At 39.6% G+C, this 14,690-nt stretch overlaps 1 long non-coding RNA gene across 1 annotated transcript in view; it reads right to left on the bottom strand.

Moving 5' to 3' along the window:
• The window catches only part of LOC142157698 (uncharacterized), a 51,933-nt gene extending 38,197 nt beyond the window's left edge, over positions 1–13,736 (bottom strand). Inside the window, exon 1 of the long non-coding RNA XR_012692575.1 lies at positions 13,195–13,736. This is a non-coding gene — a long non-coding RNA (uncharacterized LOC142157698). The remainder of the gene's footprint in view (positions 1–13,194) is intronic.
• Between the last annotated feature and the right edge of the window lie 954 nt (positions 13,737–14,690).

Here is a 14,690-nt window from a genome sequence, read left to right as displayed (position 1 = left end):
AACTTAGTAATATAAGAAACGCTCTCATTTTTTCTTTGAAACATATTTTTTTACTTGTACTACTCTCATGAGAAAACTTGATACACTCTATTATTATGATACAGATGCATGTTATCCCATTGTTATTGTAATGGGAATGAACACAACTTATATCTTAATGAAGCCCTGGGAACAAATAGCAATATCATTAAAACAAAACAATTACATATTACCAAATATTATGAATCTTTAAAATATGCACAATGTTAATCATGTCTTTCATAATATGTAGTAAAAAAACAAAAATTTTTTACTTTTGCAAGTTTACCAATATTCATATTTAGTTCTAAAAAAATTAAATATTTTATAGACTATACTTATAAATTAATCTTACCTTACACTATCTAATGTGAAATTTAGCAGACAGAGATAACCAGGGACTAGATACAGTACACACTTGCTCATAGGCAGCTGATAACTGAGTGTACAATGCCCAACACTAAGTTTTATACTTAAACTGAATGACATCACAAAAGCTATTCATGATGTAAATCAGTGACATGATCAGCCTACTCAGAGCTGCTATATCTCAACCTGCCTGCAGTATAGAACTGAATGGTTGGAAATTAGCTGCCAGTTGAGTTTACAATATTTTACTTAATTTCAAGGATTGTGTATAAGTATGTGGCTTGATTAAGCCATTCCAAGTGAAACTGTTGGATGCATGTCCAGATCTTGCTTTCTTTCCACTAACTGCACATTTAATGACTGTCTAGAGATTGCTATATTTATATTTTGTTTCAGCGAAGCTGGTTCTTTACCGGACATGCTACTATAAAGCTCTATAATAGTGAGTACCCATTTATTATGTAGGAAGAGCTGTAATAAATTGTATTAGACTCTGTTTTCTCCTTTTCTTAGGGCCATGAATGTCATAGAAATCATTCATATTGGCTTGATAAATACCTATGACATTGAGCATAATTTATTCTCAATAATTATAACATAACAGTATAGACAAGCCGGGCTGCATTAAGAAAGGGGTAAAGGGTGGGACATAAGACTTCTTAATAACTGAGCCTTTGCATTATTGCATTATCATTAAAATGAAACAATCACATACTATCCGATATTATGAATCTTTATAATAAGTACCACAACATTTTAATCTAGTAACAAGGAAAAAATAACAAATTTACAACTTTACAAATGTTAATTTTTAATTCTAAAAATGTTTTCAGATATCTCATAAAACACAAAAAAATATATACCACTAGGCGCACAAAAGCATAAATATAAACAAAAAATGAATGATAAAGAAATCAGCTGCTGCAAAATAGGGGGTCACAACCCCCCTAATGTTACTATGAAAAAAAACAACACACAGATGCAGCGCTAACAGGCACTAAAATTAAAAAATAGTCTATTAGGACTATTTTTTAATTTTAGTGCCTGTTAGAGCTGCATCTGTGTGTTGTTTTTATCTCATAAAACAAACTTATAAATTAAGCTTCTCTTAAACTAAATGACGTGGAATTTAGCAGACATTAACAGGGACTATATACAGTACACATTTGCTCATGGGCAGCTGATAGCTGAGTGTTCAATGCCCAACACAAAGTTTTATACCTAAGCTGAGTGACATCACAAAAGCTACCGTATTTCCCCATGTATAAGACGCACCTTTTGCCCAAAAATTTTGGGTCTAAAAAGTGGGTGCGTCTTATACAGTGCCAGCGCTATTTACCTCCCTCCAGAATGAAGAAGAAGAAGACCCCCGTTGGACTACCACCACTTATTACCCCCACCCACAGTGGAATAACGGAACAATGATCCCACCACTCTCCGCCTGCGGTGACAAGGATCCGGTACCGAAGAGTACCCAATGCAATCTATAAATACTACTTAATCGAACTGTTTCCTCTCCCACGCACCTTTTCGGGTCTCTGCGGTGTGTCAATCACGGCACCTGAGCGCTGATCGCGGAGTGAGGATAAGAGACAGGAGTCGCCGCCCCGCCACTGCCACCTCACAGGAAGCGAAGGGATTTACATGGCCGGGGTCCTACATGGCGTTGTCCGCTCTACTGCCTGCAATTCGTCCAAGACAAGTATGAGCGTTCACTCACCCCGATACTTGTACCCGCAGAATCGACTCTGTGAACAAACTCCTATTTTGTTTCCTAGTTTCAGTATTCTAAAAGAACAAGGTCCCTCAGGCGCCTACCGCTCGGTGTGTTCAGTGAGGGAGAGCTTTGCACTGCCTACACAAGATGAGAATAAGCTTGGGAAGGTGAGCTTACAAAACACAGCAACTCTCTGGATTAACTTTGTGTAATACATCTTTTTTCAAATTTTGGGCCCCAAATTTAAGGTGCGTCTTATACATGGGTGCGTCTTATACTTGGGGAAATACGGTATTCATGATGTAAATCAGTGACATGATCAGCCTACTCAGAGCTGCTATATCTCAACCTGCCTGCAGTATAGAACTGAATGGTTGGAAATTAGCTGCCAGTTGAGTTTACAATATTTTACTTAATTTCAAGGATTGTGTATAAGTATGTGGTTTGATTAAGCCATTCCAAGTGAAACTGTTGGATACTTGTCCAGGTCTTGCTTTCTTTTAACTAACTGCACGCTGAATGACTGGCTGGAGATAGCTATCCTTATATTGTGTATCAGCAAAGCTGGATGTTTACATGACATAAAAATGAAAGGCTATATAATAGTGAGTACTCATTTATTGTGTTCACAGGAGGAGTTGTATTAAATATTATTGCACTCTGTTTCTCCCTTTTACTTGAGCATCATGGATGTGCTGGAAATCATTTATATTGGTTTAATAAATACCTTCAAATTAAGTGAAATTAAGAGTGCTTGTCTCAATAACTGTCATTTGGCAGTATAGACAGGTATGGCTGCTTTAAGAAGTGGTAAAGGGTGCCACAATGAGACCTGGGCCTCAGCCTAGATGGAACTTTATCTTAGAACTGAGGAGTCATTATAAGACAACTTGACCAAAGTGACCACTTGTTCTAAAGAGGCAAATATCATCTTTCCATACAGTTGTTTCTTGTCCATATTAATTTTAATATGTTTAGGCCAAATTAAAAATGTAAAAAACATATATAAAAACAGAATGCAAACCTATAAATCTCCTAAAGTTTAGTCAACATTTTTTAATTTGAACTTGCACCAAGCTTTAAGTCGAGATGTAAATTCCTAGCAATAAAAGTAACTAAATCTCTAAAACTATATGAGTTCTCAACCAGTCTCCCCTTTAAAATATAAGAAACACCTCTCATCTTTACCAGTGAAATTTTTTTTTTTGTGTAGTACTATTTTCATGAGAAAACTTGATACACTCTACTATTAGAATACAGATGCATGTTTTTCCTATATTATTGAAAATGTTGATGAACACAAACGTATGTCTTAAGGCAGCCCAGGTTACAAATAGCATTATCGTTAATATAAAACAATACATATTATTAGGTATTGTGAATCTTTATAATAAGTACAATATAACTTTTGATAAGGAGTTTGCATTTTATGACACATTGGCTTTTGTTTTAGATTTAGCCATTAGATTCAAACCACATGGTGGAATCATCCATTGTGGCTTTGTTAAACATTAGCAATCACTCCAGGGTGAAAAGGCATCCTGCATTTACATATTAAATTCTGTGAGGCACCTCAGACAAAGAAGCTCATGATTAATAACCACTGTCTGAAACAGAGCTCAACCACAGACCTAGGTTTCAAATACAATTGCACAAGGCTCCTAATAATCTATCACACTCTGGAGTCCACAGCTGGACATGCAAGTATTTTACTCTCTCCTTCCCTACCTCCCTTCAACTTCCCCTTCTTCCATTACTATGGACTTTGTAATGGTTTTATGATTTAATGGAGTGTAAGGTACGCAAAGGATTGCAGAGTGTCAGGAATCACAAAAAGAACTCTGGATTCAAACAGTCAGAACCATTTGACACTACATATAGTGGAGGTGCGGAGTCCAACAAAGGGTAGGTATTCTCCAGAGAACCCCCCACAAGGAGGTATGGGCTTAGCTATTATGCCTCCTCAGGTCAAAGCCTTCCATACAGGTAACAAATATGACAGGAAGATGGCCAGAATCACCGGCAACACACTAGCATTAATTGAACAACCAGGAACATACTGGAACATATGGTACAACTAGGAACACACTGGTATGGATGGAATAACCAGGAACACACTGGCATAGACTGAATAACTAAGAATACACTGAAATGGATGGAAAATAACTAGGAGCACACTGGTGGATAGAATGCAAAAAACACTGGAGCAGGATATTCAGGAATGCACTGGAGGAGCCAGAGCCAACTGAACAGGACTATTGGCTAAATCTTCTGGCATCATCTTGAAGTCAGAGGTGCCTTATATAGTGCAGAAGCAGAAGGGGTTGAGGAGACAGGGTCCAATAGGATAGGAGCATATTTTATAAATAGAACGGGCGTGTTCGCTACTGTGCATGCCTAAGAAAGCCAACATGCCACTCGTCATCTTTTTACAGCATTGGTGGAAACACAGGGGAAGGAGATCCCTGCACCACAATGAAGAAGAGCATGCTAGACCCCGATAACTTCCCTGCAAGTTCCAGTGAGGGACACAGAGTTATGTGAAACTATAAGCAGTGAAGTTTGATGGTGTACAGTGCCGTGTTCAATGGAATATGTATAGTTTATGCATGATAAATTGTGAGTGTGAATTGTCTTTGTGATCATAAGTTATATGAATGAAGTTATATGTAGTGATATAGGACTGTGTGTACTAAATGGAAGCAAAGGATTAAGACCATTGTCTGTGTACGGGTTATGCTGTATACTGGGATTACACTATGTAATCCCATGTAATGTTATGTAATGATATGCACTGTTATTGTTATATACATATAGTGATAGTGTGAGGACTGTGGTTTATATCTGCAGGATGTAGATAGTGTGTAATGGCTGCTGTAATGTAATATGGAGATTATATTGTGTACATTATGGAGTTTGTTTTATATAACTGGTATATGAGCTTTATAGTGTTGTAAAATTTGTGTGATATATATGGAAGTTTCTGTGAGATATATATGTGTGTGTATGTGTGAGTGATTTTATTGGATTTTATGATTTTATGGGATTGTAGGACATGGGTATAAACCCCATTTATACCAATGAAATATATATTTTTTCCTCGTACTACACCGATTAGAAAACTCAATACAAACCGCTATTAGGACACAGATGTCTGTTTTTTCTATGTTACTGGGGATGGACATAAACATGTGTCTTAACGCGCCCTGGCTATAAATAGCATTATCATTAAAACAAAACAATTACGCACGTGTATGTATTGTGAATATACAATAATTACAACACAATTCTAATGAACACATGATAAAATCTAGCAACAGGTAAAAATGAACAATATTTGCATCTTTACCAATGTCAAATATGCTTTAAGATATTTTATAAAATATAATATAAAGTAAGCTTACCTTAAACTATGGGATGTGGGATTTAGCTGACACAGAGATAAACAGTGACTATATACAGTGCACTCATAGGCAACTGATAACTGAGTGGTCAATGCCCAACACTAACTTTTATACCCAAGCTGAGTGACATCACAAAAGCTTTCTATGATGTAAATCAGTGACATGGTCATCCTACTCAGAGCTGTCAGCTCATCACATAACAGTATTTTGTTACTGAATGGAGGGAAATTACCTGTCTGTTTAAATTATTTTAATGACCATTAACATTTTATTAGACAGTAGTATATATTCCCACCTCATATTCCAAGCAGTAACTTTAAGTTATATACAATATGATATACATTAATTTTGTACTAGTATGTGGATATTTTTCAAGGAGAATAATAGGAGAATAATTAGATTTTTTTTTAATGGGAAAACTTAACTAATTAGCTTGTGGTTTTGCTAGAATTCAAGGACTCAGCAATTTTGCTAATTAGGAAGAACCCTTCATAACAGTGAGATAATGAAAATGTCAAAATCACTTGTTTAATGCTTCTTCATAGACAATTTCAAAACAGTTTAGAAGAATGAATACAAAGAGTACAAGGCACATTTCCATATTTACATGCTCATAACATGAGATGAGTGCCTAGACAAGTGGATGTTATATGACTGAAATAGAAGTGATGATGCAAAATTATTTGAGTAAAGTGTTAAACTTTCCCAGCAAGGAAACCTCATTTCAGCATTTACATAATGTGCTCATGTGCATAATCATGCTAGTATTATATAGCAGCCTATGTTCTCTCTTCCAGTATACATCAAAATGCTGATTGGAAAACTGATTAGATTTGAACTGCCTTGCATGGAACCTAGAACACATGTGGGGTAAGAACAATTTGACTAATAATAAGTTTTCAATTTGAATTATAATTCACCTGATTTATAAGTATGTATTTTTGTGTATCACAACAATCTGATGAGACATTAGGAATTATTTTAAAAGAACTGGTCCTGATGGCCTGTACTATGGGCCGTAGCTTTATGCAAATTAAAATGATTATTTCCTGAGTGATCGGTCCATCCATCATTTAGGCCTTCTGCTGGTTTGTTGGATGCACCACTGTGATCATCAGGATGGGCCATTGGTAAAACAGGTAAAATGGAGGGGCATCTGCAGCCAATCCAGTATATTTGGATCTCACAAAGGGTGTCTTCAAGTCCACTTTTTTTGTGTCAACCCCATATATCCCTAACACATGACCTTACCTTCATGATTCCAACTCCCTTTGCATCCCATTTGTACAAAACAAATACATAGAAATAACTTTACCCATACTGAGGCTCTGATCAAATGTTTTTAATAACTATGGTATGTACATAATTGATTATGAAAAAATTAAATAAGAAAAATATACATATATACAATATATATCATGCACCCCTGAATTCCCAAATCTAGACCAACTGCAGGCCCTTCTGCCATACTGCAGTGTAAATAGTCTCTCAGTTGTTGCTTTGATGCAGAGTTATTGTCCATCAGAAGCCAATATGGGACTATGGTTTTTTATGTTATCTCAATAAATGTATGTTTTGTTTAGTCACATTAATATTTATTTTGAACAGAAATTTGTAAGCTTACCTTGAAGGTTGAAGAAGATTATACTACTTTGGTATATTTAATTAAAATTTTAATTGTTTTGGAGTGTTACTGTATGTTGGATGTAATTTATAGTTTTTATGGAATTACACACACATACAAGGTCACTGTAAAACAATAGTATTTTACCTGGAATCCAGTCAGCTATGTCGACCACATGGTGAACACAGCTAGAATACCTGTTATTATGAAAATCTTTGGTCTCTATCGTAAATGTGTATATTCCATACTCACTGCAGTGCAGGATGCACCTGAAGCACACACTGTGTGGTGAACGCAGCTAGCTTCACTGCAGGTGAAATGCTGTTATATAGTGTGTAAAATCCTTTATTCTCTATTTATAAACTGTACTGTACTGTATTGCTACTTTGTTTAGTAATTAATGAAGCTTTTATGTCCAGGATTCGCAATATGGGAGCATCTACCTTCATCTTCTCCCTTTACTGCATCTAGTCAAAAACTAGCAGTAGGCTACTTCTTAGGTGCTGCTATCATCCTGTTTACATTCATCATCATCATTAGCTATTTATGCAGCAATGTACAGAGAACTCACTCACATCAGTCTCTGCTGAATGGGAGGGAGAGGGGGAGGGGGAGGGAGAGAGAGAGAGAGACTTGCCTAAGTAGTTAATGATTAAAAAGGGTTGCTGGGACTAGTAGTTCCACTAGCATGATTATTGATTTTCTCAATGTAGCACTAACAGACACGGACGTCTGCACATGCGCATTAGGGAACTGCAATCAACCAGGAACTACAATCCCCGGGTTGCACTGAGCTGCTGCCGTAAGATTCAGTAAGAGCTTGCGAAAGTGGGAGGGGCTAAGGTGTGAGAGGAAGGACTTTATAACTGGCAGTTGGAGTGCAGCAGTTAAAAGAGGAGAAGGAGTTTGGAAGAGAGCAAGAAAAAATGCTGACTGAGCAGTGAGTGCTGCCCTGTACTATTGCTTGGGAGCAAAACAGAGGGAGCACAGAGGCAGGACAGAGACTCTGTGAGAGTACCAGAAGTCTGAGAAGAGGAGGGAACAGTATCTATTAGACCCCTGCAGGGGCAAACGCAGGATTTGTAGAGGGGGGTTTCCACACCACGCCACCAGTGGGTGTGACCAGCATGCATGGGGGCGTGGCTATAATATTAGACAGTGCTTGGCTGCTCTCCAACTCTTCCTATCCCCATAATATACATGGGCAATGCTGCATGCACTACTGTTAGGTGCACACAGCTCTCCATTTTCAAGCAGAGCTGTGTGAAGCGGGAGCAGGGTCCAGCCACCTCAATTATACAGTGCTTCAGCCTTGGAGGGGGGTTTCCAGGCACTAGGAAACCCCCTCTCGGTTTGCCTATGCCCTGTATACAGAGGAGCGGTATTGGTAAATAGGAGCTGTTGGTGAGGGGAGTACACCCTGTCAGTTGTTTAAAGTAAAAGTCTGGAATAAAGAAAATACCCCAGAGAGATATAGAGAGAGACACAGTGAGAAGAAGGAAAATATCTTTTTAAAAGAGAAACAACTGGAGTCCAGACTGGAAAAAGCCATCTTGGACTAAAAGGCTGGTCCATTATATGGATAAGTAGCATCTTATTATCTGTTTATTGATTTATCAGGACTCTGTATTATACCAGTAGTCAGATAGGGACTAGGTGGGAAGGCCTGAAGATTGTAATGTAAATGAACCCTTTTGCTGGACTGAGATAATATAAACAAGGGATTAGTGCAGAGACAGTTAGTTAAGGGGGAGAGACTGAATTACATGTATGAGAAACTGTGCAGACTACCTCACTATCCTCTCAGTCACATATAAGAGAAATTCCCAAACCTGTGGTGTGAGGAGCCTACGATATTGAAGTGACTATATAGTCATGTCTAAGGGACAGATAGTGAAATCCAAAGTGTAAACATATGTCTATTTATGTTGCTGAACTTATTTCATGTTAATTGTTTGATATTAGTTACATTTGCCAGATACTTGTAGTTTAAAGAGAGGTACCTCTTAGTAGTAGAATAATAGAGAAGAGAGAATATATATGTATGGTAGTATAGGTATTATATAGTACTATTTATGGATTATATACAATTGTTTGTTTAAATTGCAATTTATATTTCTGATTTAAAATATTGGAAAATCCCATTAGAAGCTTATACCACATTAATAAATGTGCCAGTGTGGCTTCTAAAGATGATTCATGTGTGATATTCATTTGTGTGCCTTTGGTCCAGTGAAGGGGGTCGGAGGGTTCCTTGGTCTCCCTCTGGTATTGCTACATCCAGGACACTAACCAAAGAAGACCCTTTGGTAATCAGACCAAGGTGGAGGCACTTCACAATCTGGAATACAAGGTACTGAATTAATTTGCAGACCGCGCACACAGATTGATATATACACCCTAACAGTTACTAAGGGGTGTTACATCAATTTAAACTGTAACCCTAGCATCCACTGTCAAAGAGGTACTAGGATGAGCCCAAATGTTAATCAGCATGAGGCTGGTTTACCCTGAGGAGAAAACTGTACATTTGTTGCGGGCCAGATTCCCTTTAAGAATTCTGCTCCATGCTGACCAGGCTGGGGTTGGTTTCATATTATGAGAGGGGTACACCATGCTGTGTCTGTAATAGGCTTGTGCTGGTTACCACTTTTGCAAAGGAACTCCACAATATCTGTCCCCCTGGAACCCATTATCTGGAAACCCCCCAATACATGTTCAAAGCATACTGTATAACAGATCCCATCTGTATACGTTTTAAACCTCCCCAAGATTGGGACACACCTATTGGAAGTGTTTCTATCACATTATTACAAAATCAGCTTATATCCTTGGAGTGGGCTATATTTCCCCATACTTGTCAGGAACCTATGTTTTCTTCATTATTATATTTAATATGCCAATGAGACCCTGATATATAACAGCAATTTCTAAATTGCACCCAAACTATTATATTATATGGTGTGTTATAATACTTTGGCACAATTTAACTTGCACTCACACATAACACATTATCAGACATTTGGGGGTATATTTACTAAACTGCGGGTTTAAAAAAGTGGAGATGTTGCCTATAGCAACCAATCAGATTCTAGCTGTCATTTTGTAGAATGTACTAAATAAATGATAACTAGAAACTGATTTTTTTTCAAACACGCAGTTTAGTAAATACACCCCTTGGTCTGTTCCAAGCTTTAAATCCAAAGTTGCATGTGGACAGCAGTTAGAGTTGGCTGCACATATGCTCTGCTCTGTTCCCTGCCTTCCACCTTTGCTTATTCTCACAAATATAAAGCATCAGAAATTTGTGGATAATGGTAAATGACAGAGTAGCACTAAGTGTCGATATCACACCTAAAACAAGACTGTTTAGTAACTACCATTTCTATTCATCTGCTGGACCCACAGCTGTAATATCTATTTGGCTTCTGGTCCCACTTACTTCAGCTTCTATTGCTGTTGCCATCTGCACTTAGAGCTGCTAACGGAGCTCATCTATAATTGCTGTTGCCATCTCTGTTAGTCTGCTGGACCAATAGAGACCAACTGTCAGCATCCTGGACCATACGTCAAAGATGCTGTGATTGTCTACTCTGTTAAGCCCAAGCTGGTGGTAATAAAGTAACATCCACTTTCATCCAAATCCCTCACATCACTCTACCATGTACCTACTCAATTTACCTTTTCTCTTTCTCCTACTCAGTTTCACCACAATTCTCTCCAAACCCGTTTCTCTCTCCAGCATCCTATTTCTCCTTCCCCTATAAATAGTTCACTGTGTATGCTCTTCTTCTCCTTCACAAGACCTTTTACATACTTAAGTATCTTATCTAAAAGCCAAACCAAGGTAAAAACCCAAATAAAAAAACAGGAAAAATACATTCATGCCCTCGAGTAAAGCGTTGAGCGGAGGAGCCTTGGGTAACCAGGTGAGGAAAGGAAGGAAAAGCAAGCATTTAACAATAGGCTTAATGTTATAGTGTATGCTGTAGATTAACACCTAATACGTGTTTTGATGGCTGCTACAAATGAGCCAGCCAAGGCAGCGGACATACCCACCCCAATCCAAAAGGAGTAGGTGCCATATTAGTAAGAGTCTACACCCAGACATTTTTAAGTTCCTTTGAATAGTGTGTGAAATTGATACCTCGTGAGTTGTGAACTGTTTAAATGCACTAAAACACAGGGGAATATGGAGGTCTTGCCCCTAGAAATTTAGAAATTTAAAGCGGCAATGTCGGGACCCCTAAGGTTTAACACTTAACCTGACATTGCCGCTTCAAATTTCGGATTGACAGACGTCGCAATGACGTCAGCCTGCACTGCCGAACACTTCTGCAATCGGAATCACTTGTTGTCATCATACTTATCCAATCAAAGATCTCCAGCGTTGTCTTGAAGGTAAGTCTGTTTAGTTTCCATTCGGTTTTGCAGCACTTTGGATTTTTTTTGTAGGGCTTCTCCATGTCGGCATAGTCAGAATAGTTAAATCGTACCCCACCCTGTAGCCCCAGGTTCCTTAAAACCATGGTGTGTCAGAAACCTACCAGTGTTACATATAATCTGTGTGCTGCAGAGTAGCCTGCACCTAGTGAGCAAGCTGTGCTAATCCATGTGTGTCATATGAGCAACCATGTTTCTATCGGACTTCCCCAACTTTAACTGTAATGGCCCCAAAAGCCTACTGCTAACCGAATGGGTGTTGAGTTTTAGTGAGCTAAACCAAACCATCGCTAGATGGCGAGAAGGTTGTTCCTCTTGTAAGTAGCCAAGGGGGGAAATCTAATGTGTATCACCCTTATTAACTGAAGGCTGTATAGCTGTGTAGGATCCACCAGACACATGATCGGGCCTCCAAGTAAAGCGATGGCTACTGAGGCCCATTACTCAAATGGTACGTTTCAGGGCCCCTGACTTATGGTCCCTACCCTAGGGGTATATTTACTAAACCACGGGTCCGAAAAAGTGGAAGTGCCACACACAGAAACCAATTAGACTCCATCCAGCATCTATATAGTGCATTCTACAAAATGACAGCTAGAATCTCCCCCGGCAACACCTCCAGCCCCACAAACCCTCAGTCCAGCAAATACACCCCCTAGTGTCTTGGGAAGGGTTGGGATGAGAGGGGCATCGCAGGCAGAAATGTATAGGGGGAAACTGAAAGACAGGGAGCTGGGAAAGGAGGGGGGTTACTGATGGGGGAAAGGGCAACAAAGAGGGGCAGTAAGGGGCCTCTAAAGAACTGGACTAAATGCTTAAATCTGCTGAAAAGATGCCTAGGGTGTATAAAGCTGAACAGAGAGAAGAAAATGGGGGAAACTGGAGAATAAGATAAAAGAGCAGTAATGGAAGGGGAAGGATGGACACTATAAGAAAAGAAGGGGAGAGAGAAATGTAAGAGTATAGGTGAACCAAATAAGAGTTAAGATATAAGGTGAAGTGACTGATACTGAGCCTAATTACTGTTACAACTCCTCAGGATCTTGCAAAGCAGAATGAGGCAACGAGGAAATGAGAAGACCTATAAAGAACCCAAAACCATCCCATGAGACATTCATTGGTCGGGCCTGAAACCCCAGTTAACCCCTTCAAGGTAAGTGTAAGCTCAAATGCAAACACTGTCACTATTTAATTGCATTCACTACATCTCTCCTTGCTAGTCAGCACCCAACAGGAACGAGAACCCCGACACGTTTCAGACCTACACCAAAATTCCGATTGCAGAAAAAATGAATCCAATATAAAGAGACACCTGAAAACCAAAGATCGAGCTTTTCAATGGCAGCGCATGCAGACAGGCAGTCATTCCAATGAGGCAGCTGTCGGCACTTCACTTTGATGTCAGTGCACCGTACATTAATGTTAATTTAAAGCGGCAAAAGAAGAAGTGTGTGAAAGAAGCACAATATGCAATGCTGATTTATACCACTGTAACCCTCCATCTCTTCATTTGATGTTCACGCTATCCATCTATTCTCTTCTCCAACTTCATGTTACTATCATTAATTGCCCTAGGTAAAGTTTCCCAATTCCTTGATAACGCTGTTTAGCTTACTTACTTCCCATCCTTTGACCTGCATATTCTCGTACTAGGTGATTTTAACATTTCCATTGATAACGTCACTGTCTCTGCTGACAGAAAATGTCTTTCATTTACTTCCTCCTTTGGTCTCTCCCAGCATGCTTCATCCCCTACACACTGTGATGGACACTCCTTTGACTTTGCTCCATCTCTAGTTTTTAGCCCAACTGAACTTCGACCACAACCTCCTTTCCTTCAGCCTCACTGTAGGACTGAGTTCAAATGAGAAGCAGAGGTTGGAGAACTGTGAGAACGTGTATTTACTGTGTGGTATATTCTGAGAACTGAAGATGGCTGCCAGGTATTTCCTGTCAGCCAGCACTTCCTGAATGGCAAGGATGGTCTGCCCCGGGGACAGCGGTTTCAACTGGTGAGAGGTTTAGTCATGACAGGTCAGGTAACTCATGGAGAGTGAGCGGTTCTTTGGCATGATGGGGCCATAGAGCATTGCAGGGGGCACAAGCAAAGACTATCCGCTCAATGTCAGTAGCCATAGAGGGCCAATACAATGCATCCTTAGCCCGTCGCAAAGTGGCCTCCCGCCTGGGGTTCCCTTGATGAGCCTGCTAGGCATAAAATCCTTGGAGAGCATATGGGATTACAAACCGCTGACCACACAAGGGGATGTCCTCTGAGATAGTTAACTCGTCCCGGAAAACAAAGAATGACTTGAGGTCACAAGGCAATTACTGGAGGAAGACGGGCAACTATGCAGGACGACATGCGACAATCGTTGGCAAAGGTCATCCCTGAGTGTAACATCACGCAGCTCTTTCATGCGCCGGGAGGAGAAGACATCAAACTCCATAACATCCATGTCATCGTCATCATCAGGGACACCTGAGTCTCGAAGGTGAGCACGTGATAAAGCATCAGATACTCGGAGGTCCATTCCACACTTATACAACCACATCGAGATGGTACCTTTTGTGCTTGAGCATGAACCACTGGATACGTGCCGAAGCAGTGTGCATAAGTTTGCGGAGAATAGTGATCAGTGGTTGGTGATCTGTTTCAACCACCACTGGATGTCCATAGATGAACTCATGGAACTTTTGACAGGCAAAGACAAGAGCAAGCAGTTCCTTTTCAATCTGAACGTATCGTGACTCAGTGCCTGTAAGGGCTCTGGATGCAAAACTGATGGGTTTGTTGCACTGCAAACAGACAGCACCAAGACCATGCTGGGAAGCATCAGCAGAGATGACCACAGGATCATGTACATCAAAGAACTGGAGCACTGGGCTTGAAGTGATCATAACCTTGAGGAGATCAATAGCATCAACATGATCGATGTGGCGACTGCTGAAACGTGCACTGTAGTGTTATCTGTCATCAGCTTTGGGCTTGGACCTGCACCAGCGAGCAAAGTGATTTTGTTTACCATAGGCACTGCAGTGTTTATTGAAAGCAGGACATTTGTGAAGTTCATAGGAATTTCAACTGCCGCAATTCACACAGCATGTTTGTTGC

Source organism: Mixophyes fleayi, chromosome 5, assembly GCF_038048845.1.
Source record: "Mixophyes fleayi isolate aMixFle1 chromosome 5, aMixFle1.hap1, whole genome shotgun sequence".
NCBI lineage: Eukaryota > Metazoa > Chordata > Amphibia > Anura > Limnodynastidae > Mixophyes > Mixophyes fleayi.
Note: the sequence above shows the minus strand (reverse complement) of the source record. Positions and strands in the feature narration are given on the sequence as shown.